The sequence below is a fragment of the Ictalurus furcatus genome, chromosome 29 (genome assembly GCF_023375685.1).
Source record: "Ictalurus furcatus strain D&B chromosome 29, Billie_1.0, whole genome shotgun sequence".
Taxonomy (NCBI): Eukaryota; Metazoa; Chordata; class Actinopteri; order Siluriformes; family Ictaluridae; genus Ictalurus; species Ictalurus furcatus.
The window spans coordinates 9,360,370-9,375,028 of record NC_071283.1 but is presented as its reverse complement, the minus strand read 5'-3'; the positions used below and the strand labels follow the sequence as shown (position 1 = coordinate 9,375,028).

General features: G+C 34.6%; 1 long non-coding RNA gene across 1 annotated transcript; it reads left to right on the top strand.

Annotated features, from left to right (window-relative positions):
* Positions 1–587: 587 nt before the first annotated feature.
* LOC128604260 (uncharacterized) lies at positions 588–5,752 on the top strand. The gene is made up of 4 exons (XR_008385158.1): positions 588–877; positions 1,714–1,782; positions 4,333–4,364; positions 4,952–5,752. It is a non-coding gene; the product is annotated as an uncharacterized LOC128604260 (long non-coding RNA).
* The last annotated feature ends 8,907 nt before the right edge of the window (positions 5,753–14,659 follow it).

Sequence of the window (14,659 nt, the reverse complement as noted above, 5' to 3'; positions counted from 1 at the left end):
TCGGATCTTGTAGTACTGAAATAAAAAGTCGCTTATACACTGCGAAATTGGAGATTGGGACCAAGCTCTGCTTTTGAGATTTTTTTTTGGTTTGGTTGAATGTACGGGTTCAGAAATTAAAGCAATATACATACAAAATACATTTTGCTCAAATTAGCCTAAAAATAATAGCTTTCTTAAGAGTAAACAAAAATTCCTGTAGATTTACACAGTTAAGTTGCCAGTAAACTACTGTAATGATTACAGGCTGCAATTATAAAATGACCTACGGTAGTACAACATGTTATTTTACAGCTCAAGAAAAGTTCCATAATAACTCATACCATTACATGGTTGAAAACAGTGATGAGAATCAGTTGAAAATCAACCACACATTTCTTCAAGAAAAGGTTGAAAATGACTAAAATGTCCTAGAATGTATCTCAATATTACAGTGATTCATTGCACATTTTTAATGCAGGACGTTAATGTGAAATTTTATTGTAAAAATTAAAGCAGTTGCCTTAAATGTGATAGATCTTTAAACACCTGTGTACAGTATCATAGTACAGTATCCCTAAAACACAACACTGTACATATACACATAACAACACATTTGTTTACTCTTAACTTATGTGAAATGTCCACCATACAATTCCATGTGAAATTTGTTCACATAAGCGCAATACTATTGCATGTAGCACCTTCTGACCAATCAGATGTGAGAATTCAGCACTGCTGTGGTATAAATGACGCATGATACCCTCTTCTATGTTCCTCTTTCAGTGTTCTCTTCAATCTTCTACAGGCTTCACTCGCAGATAAAACTGTTGGAATACATATCATGTTCTATTGAGAATTCATTTAAGTACAGGGTACCAACGTTGTGCACAAAACTGTGAGTTATTTCATGGCAATTTTTATAACAGTGCATATTTGTATACAGTATATAAAGTCCTGGTTAATTCTTTTCAGAAATATGCTGCAAATAGTATTGATTAAGTTGCATTGGGTTGATTATTCTAATCCCAGAATATTTTCTAAAATTGCTATTAGAAAACAACATTTGATTTGTCCAGCTACAATTTTACTTAGAATTATGAAAACATTATGAAGTGTTCATTGGTCTCCTTGAGTAGTGCTGTGTGTATGTGAAGGGGAGGTGTTATAAAATTATCTAAACCAATTTATTTGCAATAACAAATACACACACACACACACACACACACACACACACACACACACACAGACACATACGCGCACACACACAGTATTGGAAAAGCAAGGCCAATTCTTGGCTGAACATCTGGGCAATGAAAACACCTGTCAGTCACATGTTACAATACTTGCTTACCTAAAAATTGTGTGGTCTGCCAACAAAGGTGCCATGTTCTAAGTTGTTTAACACATCTAGACATACATCTCAGGAAATGAAAGCTCAAATTTTGAACTATTGTCTCATATTCATATTTTGTTCTCACACCCAAATGTCTTCAGTGTATAGCAAAACCAAAAGACTTGGCCTTGCCATTCAAACACTTTCAGAGGGGACTGTATATATGTTCCTTTACTTTTTCTCTCATCATATGTAGGATATAACATTTTCCTTACTTATTGTTCTCTACCTTTTCTATAAATAAAATAAAATAATAATAATAAAAAAACTATATATATATATATATATATATATATATATATATATATATATATATATATATTTTTTTTTTTACACAGGTGATCATATTCTATGGCTACAATTTGATTTTCAGTCAGTTATTTTCCTCTGTGTCATCAGTGGTGTTGGTAAGTGCTATGAACTTGAATTTCTTTCTTGCTCAAACTTTAGATTTTGATTGCTACAAAATAAATGAAAATAAACAGAACATAATAAATATTTCTTCCTAAAAGGTATGTGGGTGTTAATAAATGTTAGCATATTGATTATAAAACTATTATACTGTAGCACTTTTGAATTCTTAAATCTGATTGGTAAAGAATTTTGATGAATTCACAGGGACCAGTATGTAGTACATTCTACATAATCTACAACTAATGATAAATTGGTAAAAATTCCGCCATTTAAGAAAGTATCAATGTATAATCATTGATATGGTAAAGCAGACATTTATTTAACATTAATTGAAGGAGTCTCCAGTCTCAGGGATTTGAAACAGTCGGTATGATTTCCTCCATGGGAAAATCCTCAGGATGAAGACCTTTTTGCTTCACAATTACTCTTTAACAGGACAAGCTGAATGTTCTGTTTATTAACTTAAAAACTTTTCCTTACTGAATCTTTAAATTTTGTGCACCATGTCAATGGTCCTTCTCACAATATGGGCCATACATTAGATGTAATACTTTATTATTCAATTCAATTCAATTTTATTTGTATAGCGCTTTTTACAATAGACATTGTCTCAAAGCAGCTTTACAGAAATATCAACATGGTATACAGATATATTATGTATTCTTATGTAATATTATGATATCTCTGATTCTAGGTTAGAGGTCTTAGATGATGGCATTTCTGACCATTACTCAATAATGTTTCAATCTGTCCATCACTACTCCTTCTCAGCCTGTACGTTACTCCCGGTCTATTCATTCTTCCACTGCCAATCTTTTCTTAGAATTTTATCTATCACATTTCACAATCGATGTTCCAGCTGGAGCAGACATTGATTCACTGGATAAAGCTTTCTATAAATCTTGGACAGTCACTCTTGATAATGTCGCTCTGCTTAAACCAAGGAGAGTTAAGGGTGTCCCACAGCCTTGACTAAATGACATCACCCGTGCTCTCAGACCAAAGTGTCGGGATGTTTTGCTCTAAAGTAATTGGTGATGATGCACATTGGCCAAAAGTATCGTTTAATCCAATCAACTTTGTTTTAAACTCTAGGAGAGATGATTTTATGGACGCTACTGAAGAGACCTATGAGGAAATAAAAAATTGAGCATATTGAAGGTGCTATTGTACACTCACAATTTGACCTACCATTAAAACCTTCTCCACCGAGCTCTCTGACTCACTCTGAACTAGTTTCATCAGCACGGTTGGCAGATGTTGTCTCCAAGATGAAGTGTTCCAGTTCTAAGCTGGATACTCTTTCGCCACATTTTTTCAAAGACATCTTTACAACCGTTGGCTCCAGTGTGACATCTATTTAATAGCTCCTCAGTGAATGGAGTTGTTCCAAGCAGTTTTAAACATGCAATTCTACATGCCTTATTAAAAACCTCTCGGATCCGACAATACACAAGAATTATAGACCAATGTCCAAACTGCCTTTTATGTCCATGATTCTGAATAGAGTCTATTCGCAGCTCTATTCCTATCTAAATGCATTAACATTCTAGATACATTTCATTCGGGCTTTAGACCTTTGCACAGCACCGAATCTGCATTGATTATCTGCATTGATTATCTAATGGCATTTTGCCCTCCATGGATTCTGGCTCACATGTTGTTTTAGTTTTATTAGGTCTCAGTGCAGTGTTCGACATTATCGACCATAACATTCTTCTCAATCATCTGAAAGTTTGGTTGGCATCCAGGGAATGGCCCTTTTCTTCTATGGCTGTTCACTTAAAATATGGTGTCCCTCAAGGGTCAATTTTAGAACCCTTTCTATTGTCCCTGTATATGCTTCCTCTGAGTCTTTTTTTTTCCAGTTTTGTTTTAGTTTTGTTATGCTGATGATTCTCAATGTAATTTTCCAGTGAGCATAGTCAAAAAATAATTCAATTGTTGTTTAAAATGTTTTGAATATATTAAAGATGGTTGGAAAACAACTTTTTACAATTAAATGAAAACAAATCTGAAGTTCTGGTTTAGGTTCCTCCATGTCTTCCTTACCTGGACTCGTCAAAAGTACAGGATCATGTAAGAAGTCTTGGAGTGATTTTAGATGAATCATTACTTTTCACCAAGCAAATCAGTGCTGTTGTTAAATGTTGCTTTTTCCATTTGAGATCTGTTGCTAAAGTCAAACATTTTCATTCTAGCAAAGACGTGGAAATTCTGATTCATTTGCTAATTTAATCTCGGTTAGACTATTGTAATTCATTGTACATTAGTCTCACTCAAACTGTGTTATCCTGCTTACAATTAGTCCTTAAATGCGGCAGCTAGGCTTTTAACAGCGTCTAGAAAGAGGAATCACCTTACCCCGGTATTAGTGGCTCTGCACTGGTTTCACATGACATTCAGGGTGGATTTAAAAATTCTGCTCTAAGTGTATAAAGTACTCTCTGGGTTTCGCACTCAAATATATCAGTGGTCTTCATCCGTACTCCCCCACGAGAGCACTCAGGTTGTCTGATCAACTTCTTTTGTTATTGTGGTAGGTCCTAAACTCTGGAACAGTCTCCTTTTCCAGGTGAGGTCAGCTTCTTCAAAAGCAAAAATCTTCACTGAAAACATATTGTTATTCAGTAGATTTTGAATAGATCTTTTAATAGGTTGAAATATGTAAATACTTGATGCTGTATTTAAAGTTATTATTTATTTATTTATTTATTTATTTATTTATTTATAATTATCATCACTATAATTTTAAACATAACTGTGATTGCTTATTTGATTGATTGATTTGTAAAGCACTTTGGAACAACTATGCTAAATGTGCTCTGTAAATAAAGGTTGACTTGACTTGATGACTAAAAACAGAGAGAAAAGAGAGGCTGCTGAAGGAATGTTTGAATTTATCTGCTATAACACAAATGATAACAGGATGTAGTGTTGTGGACTTTCCACAACATTAAATGGAAATATGAACAGCTAAAAATAAGACATGCCAGTTTTAGCTAATTTAAAATTGGACATGTTGTTATGGAAAGTGATCAACTTCATGTTGGTGCACTTTACCACCTCAGTATTGATTATTTATAACAGCATGATTTGATTAATCTATAGTAGCATATTCCAAAATGTTTTATTCCTTACACATACCATAATTTATTACAGGACATAAAGAAGCAGAAGAGAGAACAAGCCATGTCCATACTCAACTGTCGCAACCGTTACTTTCCACCATGGGGGTATAAAAGCACCTTACAAAACCGTCTGATCATCTTCCTCACTACTGGTTTTTGGGTGGGTTTTCTAGCTCTGCTTTTGGCTCTCAGTGTTCTGTACCACCATCATAAGAGCAGAGGTCGAATCTCATTCATCGCTATCTTCCTTCTACTCAGTGACCTGCTGGAGCTGATTCTGAGTCCAGTCCTTGTAACATACATTTTCAATGGAAATGCAGGTTGGATGAACCCTGTTATCACCCTGTTATTTGGAGCTAGGCTCTGTGGGCATTTGCTTCACCAGGTGGTGGCATTAGAAAGCATTGTTACTGTGAAATATCCATCACTTGCTGTTATTTTCTCCAATTCCTGCTCTATTACCTTCTGCATGTTTGTGTGGCTGCTAGCAGTTGGGTGCCAGTTCAACCAAAGCGACTTTATTTTTGTAATAAATATGTGTTTATCTGTGTCACCTGTAACTACATGTGCAGCATGTATAGTAACATTTAAAGCCCCTCTTGACACCACCCAAGCCACAGCCAGGAAACCAGGAGTGTTAGTGCTAAGTGTTGCCATGTTTACTCTGATCATTTTATATGTGCCATTTTTCCTGGATTGTTTTTTGGAACACCTTTTATGTTGGACTGTCTAGTAAGTATGAGACTGATTTCAGAGCCCCTTCTGTGTATTCTTATCTGCAGGGAAAATCGAAACTAAATCGAAAACCAAACAATTTTTCTGCAGCACAATAGCAAAGTGTATATATATATATATATATATATATATATATATATATATATATATATATATATATATAACAGAAGTGATATTTAATGCACATTAATAGTATTTACTATAATATTATATTATTATTCAACAACCATATATAAATATAAGTTTTTCTTTACTGGTTACTATATATACTAAGTGAATAATCAAAATATATAATTTTATTGCTGGTACAAATTAAATGTTACCTTCTTAATTTATTGTTCATGTAATAAAATACAAGACACAACAATATAATAGTAAATAATTAATAAATAATATTATAGTAAATAATATTTCTCTATATCAAATATCACTTCTGTTGCTGTTTTTTTTAAAAAAAAACTAAACTTTTTTATGTATTTTTTATTTCTTTATTTGTTGTTTATATATATATATATATATATATATATATATATATATATATATATATATATATATATATATATATTTACAGCTAATGGCTTCTGGGGGATAAATGTTGATACATGTCACATAAAAAGTTAATTCAGAAAAGGAATAGAACATGATTATGCATGCATTGTATGCACTATATGAACTGCTACTGTTATGAAGAATAAACAATCAATAAAATTTTTTGCTCTGTAAAAATGGTGTTGGAGTTTGAGTAACCTTAAGTTATTTTAATGATTTGTTGAAATTATTATTTGTTTTGGATACAATACAAGAATCGATTCACTAAATATATAATCATTAGATCTTGAACAAAAATGTTTCACAGGTTTGTCCCATGGGACTGCTCTGGTAGCTCAGAAATAAAGATTCAATAGGCTTTGGATCAATTGCAATAAAGACGCTACTGAAGATGAATTATTATTATTATTATTATTATTATTATTATTATTAATAATAATAATAATAACAATAACAATAATGACAACAATAATAATAACACTAATAATAATAATAAAAAAATAGTAATTCCCATTGCATTACTATTCTTTTCATATTTTTATTATTACTTTATTCTGGGTGCATAATAACAACATTTTAAACATTATTATCATTTAAGTTAACCGTTGCAAAAGGCAGATTAATGTTAGCGTTTTAGTTGGAACACAAACCAACAAATTCATCAACCATTTAATTCAGTAAACACCTTAGATTACATTAAATAATATATAAAATAACATTAATTCAAAATAAACTACACTCACAGAAATGGAAGTTAGTGAACGTATATGAAAGAGATTTTACAGGCAGGGTTTCAGTTTATACCGGGATTTACATGTGAATGAATTTGCTCAGTGTGGTAAAAGATATCTTCTCTCTTATCTGTCTTATCTTGTCTGTGGTTAAAATGCTGGCAGTTATGTTAAACACACACAAGCATCTACCTTCCCTTCTGATTAAAGAAAAACAATTAAAAGGAATAAACTGCATATCTAAACTGTAAAGTACAGTTCTAAATATTTAACCACATGTAAGGTAATAAAGCTGTAAAAAATAACAATGTAAATTTTTTTGATATTTCTCTAAAAGATAATTTGTTCCCTCTATAATGGGGATCTTTCAGAATTAAAGAGAGCTTGTGACATCCACCTCATATTCAGAGTTATGTGGTTTTTGTGTAGATATCTGCAGTGTGCGCTCTTTTTGCCCATCGCATGACAAAATCATGCACACATTCACATACCCATTCACACACTTCGGGCCCCCAACCCCAGGAATCATGCTAACCACTAAGACACTGTGCCTCCCAAGCCACAGTATATTAACAGGATATTACTATTTTATTTGTTATTTTTGTTATTTTGATTTGTTAAATTAATAAAATAATATTTAGCCAAAGTTTTAGTTAAAGGTACACTATGTAACTTTTATGTTCAAAATAAACAAAAGGTAAATAATGAATAAGTACATCATAAATCCATCTTCCAAACCATGTTTTTGTCTTTCTCTGCTTCAGTAAGATAAGCCTATTATAAGTATTTATATTTTAGACTTGTCTGGATGGATTTCTTGGGAAATTGCATACATATGTCATTCGTATGTAGCCATGTAGCTCTCTAACACAGTTAATTGTAAAGCATTACCTATTATAATGGGTGATTTCTGTGTGGATTGTTATTGCACAGGGCTGGATTTTATTTTCAAGGAAGGACCGTGCAAATTATAAATCTAATGGGTAGCTAAATTAACAATGTTTTCAGCTGATTAATCAGCTTGTGACCCTTTCCATCTAAACTGGTCTTATCTCTTGAGCCTAGTACTGAATGTTTCATGAGCAGTAAGACAATCTTTGTTTTTTATAATTATGAGAAAGAACAATTCACTTCTACTCCACGTAAAACACATCTTCCACTGCCTGTACCATGTTTGACCTTATCAGACTAGCAATCGTTATGTTAACAACTTTTTATAACATAATTCATTTAATTTTTCCAGCTCAGCTAGTAGTCTAAGTTTTGTTTTATGGATGCTGAGGTAACTTAGCTGTCAATGTGTGACATGATCAGAAATGATTAACAGTCCAGCTAACGCCCCTAGTGGCTGCGCCAGGTTAATGAGCAATGAGCATGAACGCATGCTAAAATTACTGAAAGAACTACGAGTTTCACTTTGTAGTGTATTTTTGTAGGTTTGATAGTTTTTTAAAGTAACTTGAAACAAAGTGATTAGTAATCTGATTACTTTTTACATACAGTAATCAGTAATATAATCAAATTGCTATTTTAAAGTAGTAATTAGTAATCTGTAGTGGATTACGTTTTTTGAGTAACTTACCCAACACTGCAAATAAAGGCTTCTAATTTACATTTAAACTAGTATGTGAGCGAGGTTAAGTTCGACTGGTGCAACTAGATGCTAAAAAAACAGTATATAGGCCAGTACAGTTACAATAACAAAACACATCATTTCCTTTTGCTTGATATGTAAGACTATTTTAAGATATACTAAATGTTTTAATTTACAAACTGCTCTTTGATGATCAATTCTCAAGACAAAAACCGAATTAGTCAAACTATTTAAAGCAGAGAGGAGAGAAAACATGAGCAGAGCAGAGCTGGCCTTTGAGAGAAAGCATGCTCTCTACTGCCACCAGCTGGTGGAGGTAAAGACCACCAATTCTGAATGCAAACAATAAATGAATTTTCTTTCTTTTTATTTTAAATAAATATGGGGATGATAGGAATATGCACAAATGATTATTAACAAAACTGATCTGAACTGCTTCAGAAACCATTTAAGCTTTTTACACATGAAAATCTGTTTTAATCATCAATGGGATTTTGCTATTTATAGATGGCAGAATGAATCACACTTAAGTAACTGACATAAAAACAACAAAACTAAAATAAACATCCAGTTAATTAAATTTTGGTTAAATTATATCACACTGTGTGCACAGTAACCACCTAAATTCAATGTTCTTTTTATATTAGTGGTTAGCACATTCGTCTCACAGCACCAGGGTTGGGGGTTCGATTCCTGCCACTGCTCTGTGTGTGCGGAGTTTGCAAGTTCTCCCCGTACTGCAGGGGTTTCCTCCGGGTACTCTGGTTTCCTCCCCCAGTCTAAAGACATGTATGGTAGGCTGATTGGTATGTCCAAAGTGTCCGTAGTGTATGAGTGGGTCTGTGAATGTGTGTGTGCCCTGCGATGGATTGGTACCCTGTCCAGGGTGTACCCCACCTTGTGCCCCATGACCCCTGAAGGAGAAGCGGTATAGAAGATGGATGGATAATAATAATAATAATAATAATAATAATAAGAATTATTATTATTATTATTATTATTATTATTATTATTATTTGTTGCTGTTGTATAATCAGTTAATATAATCTGAAATGCTCTTATTTCTTTAACTGACAGATACTGAGTTCAGATACTGAGATTTCAGATACTGTGTACATGTGTGTGCATGCATTTACTTTTGCAGCTCTCATAAATGTATCTAAGCAGCTAAAATTGTTAAATTCAAACACCTCCTTCCAGATACACACACCTTTTATGCTGCAGGCACATCCTACTACTATACACTCATCAAGCAAATTGCCTTAAATCTTATTGAAATCTTATTAGTTGAAATCTTTCTATAGATAAAATAGCCCACCTGAGAAAACATTTTTCTTCTAGCAAATGCTAAATGTATTGCTATCACACATATCACACACTTTAAGCAGGTCAGTTCAATATTGTTTTAAGCACATTGTTTCAAACTTCATGATGTCATGTGAGTCTGGTCCGTTTAACACTTTAATTTTATACCTGATGTTAGTTGGAAGCTTATGATAATTATATTGTTAGTTACAGTATATTGTTATCTAAATGACAGTGTGCTAAAAAGCATATTGGTGCCGTTTTACAACCAAAGGCTGTTTAAAAAGTATGTTGTTTACTGAGCTTTATAATATTTTCACATTAGAACTTTTAACCCTGTTAGTTGGAGGTGAGAAGCCTCCTTGGAAGGCAAATGTGGCAACCCAAGTTCACATAAAAATACAATAGAAATCTATAAGACATTTAGCTGCCGTGTTTCTAAAATATGGACTAAATCACTTACTTCTTGGTTTTCTAATGTTTTCTTCCTTTATGTTTTAAAAAATAGACAACTGACAAATAATCTTGCTTTTCTCACGATCAGAATGATTTCTTAAAATGTAAAGGTATTATTCAATAACAAACAGCATCAGGGTACATTATATACAATTTTATATACAATGTTTACCTGTATATAAGATTACCTGACTGGAATGTGGCCTCTTACCTGAACACAGTCACGTCAACACATATAATGGACTAAGTTCGTCTAGTAAACAGTGGTGGAAAAAGTACAAAACCTGCTGATTTGAGTAAACATACTGCTACTATAGTAATGTTTCACTTGGGCAAATGTAATGATCAAGAAAATTACTAATAAAAAAAGTAGAAAAAAAAGTAATCAGGTGGAAAAACTATTTATGGGACCAAATGTAATCGGACAACCTTACATAATCATAATGAAACTGTCTTTTTTAATGCTTGATTGCAAATCCACTTTAGTTAAGGAATTCACAAAAGGTTTAATACAAAGCTTAATAATAATAATAATAATAATAATAATCTTCTACCAGGATATCTTCCAGCTGCTCTAGTTTCTTTGCTCTCTCATCCTCTGAATATTTTTTTTTTGCATTGCCTATGATGTTGCACTGCGTACTGAACATTGGAGTGACATCTTACGTTTAATACAGAACTTTTAATTTCAAAAGATCTGTCTAGCTAGCCTAGTATGGGGACACTCTCTAACAATTAAGATGATTTGAATAACAGACTGGTGATCCAAAATAAACTGTCAGATTATTCAGGTTCAAATGGAACAACAGCACACAAAAGTAAGCCTTTAACTAACATTAACTTTCTACATGACAAAGCATTGTTCCTTATTAATAGATGTTTTAGTTTTACATGTTCAATGTTCAAAATGTGTCTTAACTATTGTGTTATGTTATCTTTACAAACTATCATGTTTTGTTATCATTGCCAATGAAATATAGCTAAATTTTCAAAAGACGTCCTCAAAGGGAAATGAATTACTAGGTAAGTGTCACGTAGCGGTAATTGAGACGGAAGCAAGTGCAGGTAAAGATGTTTTATTAAAGGAGGCAGGCAGATAAATCCAAAACGTAAATCAGAGGCATAGTCAAAAAAGGCAATGGGTCAGGTGATATGCAAACAGGCATAAACTGAGCTAGGCAGGAATCAAAATCGAGGTCAAAACATGAAACATGAAACGTGAACAGGGAAACAGGAAACAACAACGTGGTATCGTGGAAACTAAACTACGTTCAACTAAACTATCTCTATCACAACTACTATACACCATAATACTTGGCACCGTGTACTAGGAGGGGAGGGATATATATCGCAAACATAATCAGCGTTAAGTGCTGATGGCTGATACCAATGTAGACACACCCTTGAACAACAACCAATGACAAAACAGGGAGGAGACAGAACAGAAAAAAAAAAAATGCACGTGTCCACAGTAAACAATGTCACAGTCATCAGAGCGTGTGCTCTCTGAGCACTCGCGCACCTGGCTCGTGCACGCGCATGCAATCCGGCTCTCCGAGCCTGCTGCAGGCTGTAGCACTGTCTAAAGGGAAGATCGTGACAGTAAGTAATAATATGCTTTATACTCCATTACATAGACATCAGATCCATTGTTTTGTTTCATTGTTCTTTACTATCCTGTGCAACTCCATGAAACTGTTATCCAAAACTATAAACACTGCACATCTAGCAGTAAATACAACAGAACACAACACTCCCTGAAGAGACTGAAGTCACTCACCATGTGCAGTAGTCTACTACCAGTCTGACAGCAGAGTGAATGAGGCGAATAGATGTTTCACGTGTTATAATTCAATGTATTTTTCCCACAGATTGACTGCTAGGCTGTCCACGGTGTGACAGATGACCAGCTAATTAAATACGTGCCCAAAATTGGAGCTATTCGGCAGTACTGCAGAAGAGAAGTGGCTGCACTGGAAGGAACCACCACAACTATCTCTAAGGCTACAGAAAGCTTGATGGCAAAAATCAACCAAAGACGGGCCTCCAAGAGAAGTCGTAGGGAAGTTTGTTTCGAAAAACTGTCTGGTAACTCTAATGCTCTGAAAATGGAGCGTGCTTTTCAAATGGGATTGTTTGAAGAAGTAGGGGGCTCTTGTATTCAGGTAAAAGAGATAAGGAGAGGAGGGACCAGACATTTGAAAGCATTGAAGACTACTTCAATGGCACAACTGTTGGAGACTGGCAAAGAACTCTTTTTTCCAAATGTAAAATATAAAATAGTGAATGCCAATGAATTTGAATTCACCATGCGAGATTTTAATGAAGATGAGCTGGATCCATTGACCACAATAGGTCAGCAATATGAGAAGAGAAAAGTTAAATTGTTGAGACTGTATCTCTCTTGCAAAAAGACATTGAAGCAGATGAAACACTGAATGCTGCTACCTCACCTGGTAAATCACAAAATGCATCAGTCCTCACAAGTGAATCATGCTGTACAGCTGCTGCTTCACATGGAGCCGTTTCCATAATTGGATCTCCCAGTGGAACTGCTTTCACAACTGGAACTCCAAGTACAAGTGAATACACCAATACAGAATTTTGTTGATTAATCAATGACGTATTTAATCAAACAAACCCAAATTTGTTATATTATTTTCCTTTTGAAGGGATAGTTTGGATTTTTGTACGTTAAGCAGTAAGAAATACTCACCAGTAATATAGTTCATGTTTTGTAGTAATGCCAGTAATGTAATTGATGCATAAGAGTTACCTTGCTTTCCAAGTCCATTGGTCGGAGTTCTGTTCGGGTTCCAAGTGAACTGAGGTGGGCACTGGTATGACTAATAACTTTAAAATAAAAAGTCTTAGCTGATTGAGACCTTCAGTAAAAAATTACTAAATCCATACCATTTAAATAGCCATATTATTTTTATCATGTCTTCAACAGGCGCAGACCTCCTAGTTGCCCAGAATATCCAGGTCCGATTCATGGAGCCGGAGAGGATGTTTACTAGAACACCCCTGGCCCACACATGCGGCTGTGTGTTGGAAGTCCCAAACAACTATGTGTCATACCCAGAGTTGGCTGAAGAGTTCACTAATGTTCTTGATGCAAACATGTGGGTCATGGACATTATTTAGTAGTAAGTGACTGGTGCGAGTTTAAGTCAAAATTCCATTTTCACAAATAAACCATATTTGTGATCCTTGTTCGTCATTCCATGGTTTTGATCCTGTTTTTTGGACCATGTTTGTGCAGAGAGGCAGACAAATCCTAAAAGCGTAACGCACAAATGTGGTCAAAAAGACAGGCAGAAGGTCAGGTGAACAGCAAACAGGATAAACTAGGCAAAACAAGAATCAATAAACAGGAGGACAGAACAGGATCAAAACTATGGAACGAGGAACAAGGATCAAAGGCTCAGTATGCATCTAGTGATAAACACACAGAAGCACACAATACTTCACACTGAACAAAGACACATGAGGGGTATATATGCTAAACATAATGAAAGATGGAAACGAGAACAGCTGAGACATTAGGAAGGAACCAATTATGTAACAAGGGCAGAGACAGGACAGAAACCAAAACAAAACACACGTCTCAGTAAACAAAGTCCATGTCAACCCAGAAGTGTGTGCTGTCACACTTCGGGCAGTTCATACTTGCTAAATGCTTTGGCACTCAGTGCGAGGGGAAATCGTGACATGTGAAAGCAAACCAGTACTGTCTGTCCTTGTGCACTGGGATACTGAAAAAATGCATTTGCCAAATCAATAACAGAGAAAAAATTGGAATTTGGAGACATACTGTTTAAAATATTAGAGGGACTTGGAACAATTGGAGCTGATGGATGTACAGCATAATTTACAGCAGAAGTTTTGCAAGAGATGCCGGCAAGAGTTAGACTTTCTGATTGCAAGAAGTGGGCCGTTCACTACACTAGCTTTGCAGGGGACAACTACACCTCTGTTAAGTGACAACATTATCCAATCCCTGAGAAAGAGGATATTGGGCTCTGAAGGGTCAAAGGGATGACTTTGGATGTACTTCTACTGGTTTTTGCATTCTTCATACAGCCAAAGTCATATGGTGATTTAGACCATAAAGACCATAATGTCCTTAAGTAAAGGTGCTCCTCTGCTATCTGTTCTGAGCTCATATCATTTTCTTCATTAAATCTAGTTGGATGCCTTGTCCTTACAACAGAGGAAAGATGAAACAAATGAATGCAATGGGCTTGCTTTAAGACAGAAAAAAAGAGTTCCACTTTGATCCATTTCCCCCCAGTCATCTGCTGCTAAAACTGAATTCAACCCTGGGCCTAGCTCTTGCCACTGCCCTGAATGTTTTCCCACAGAG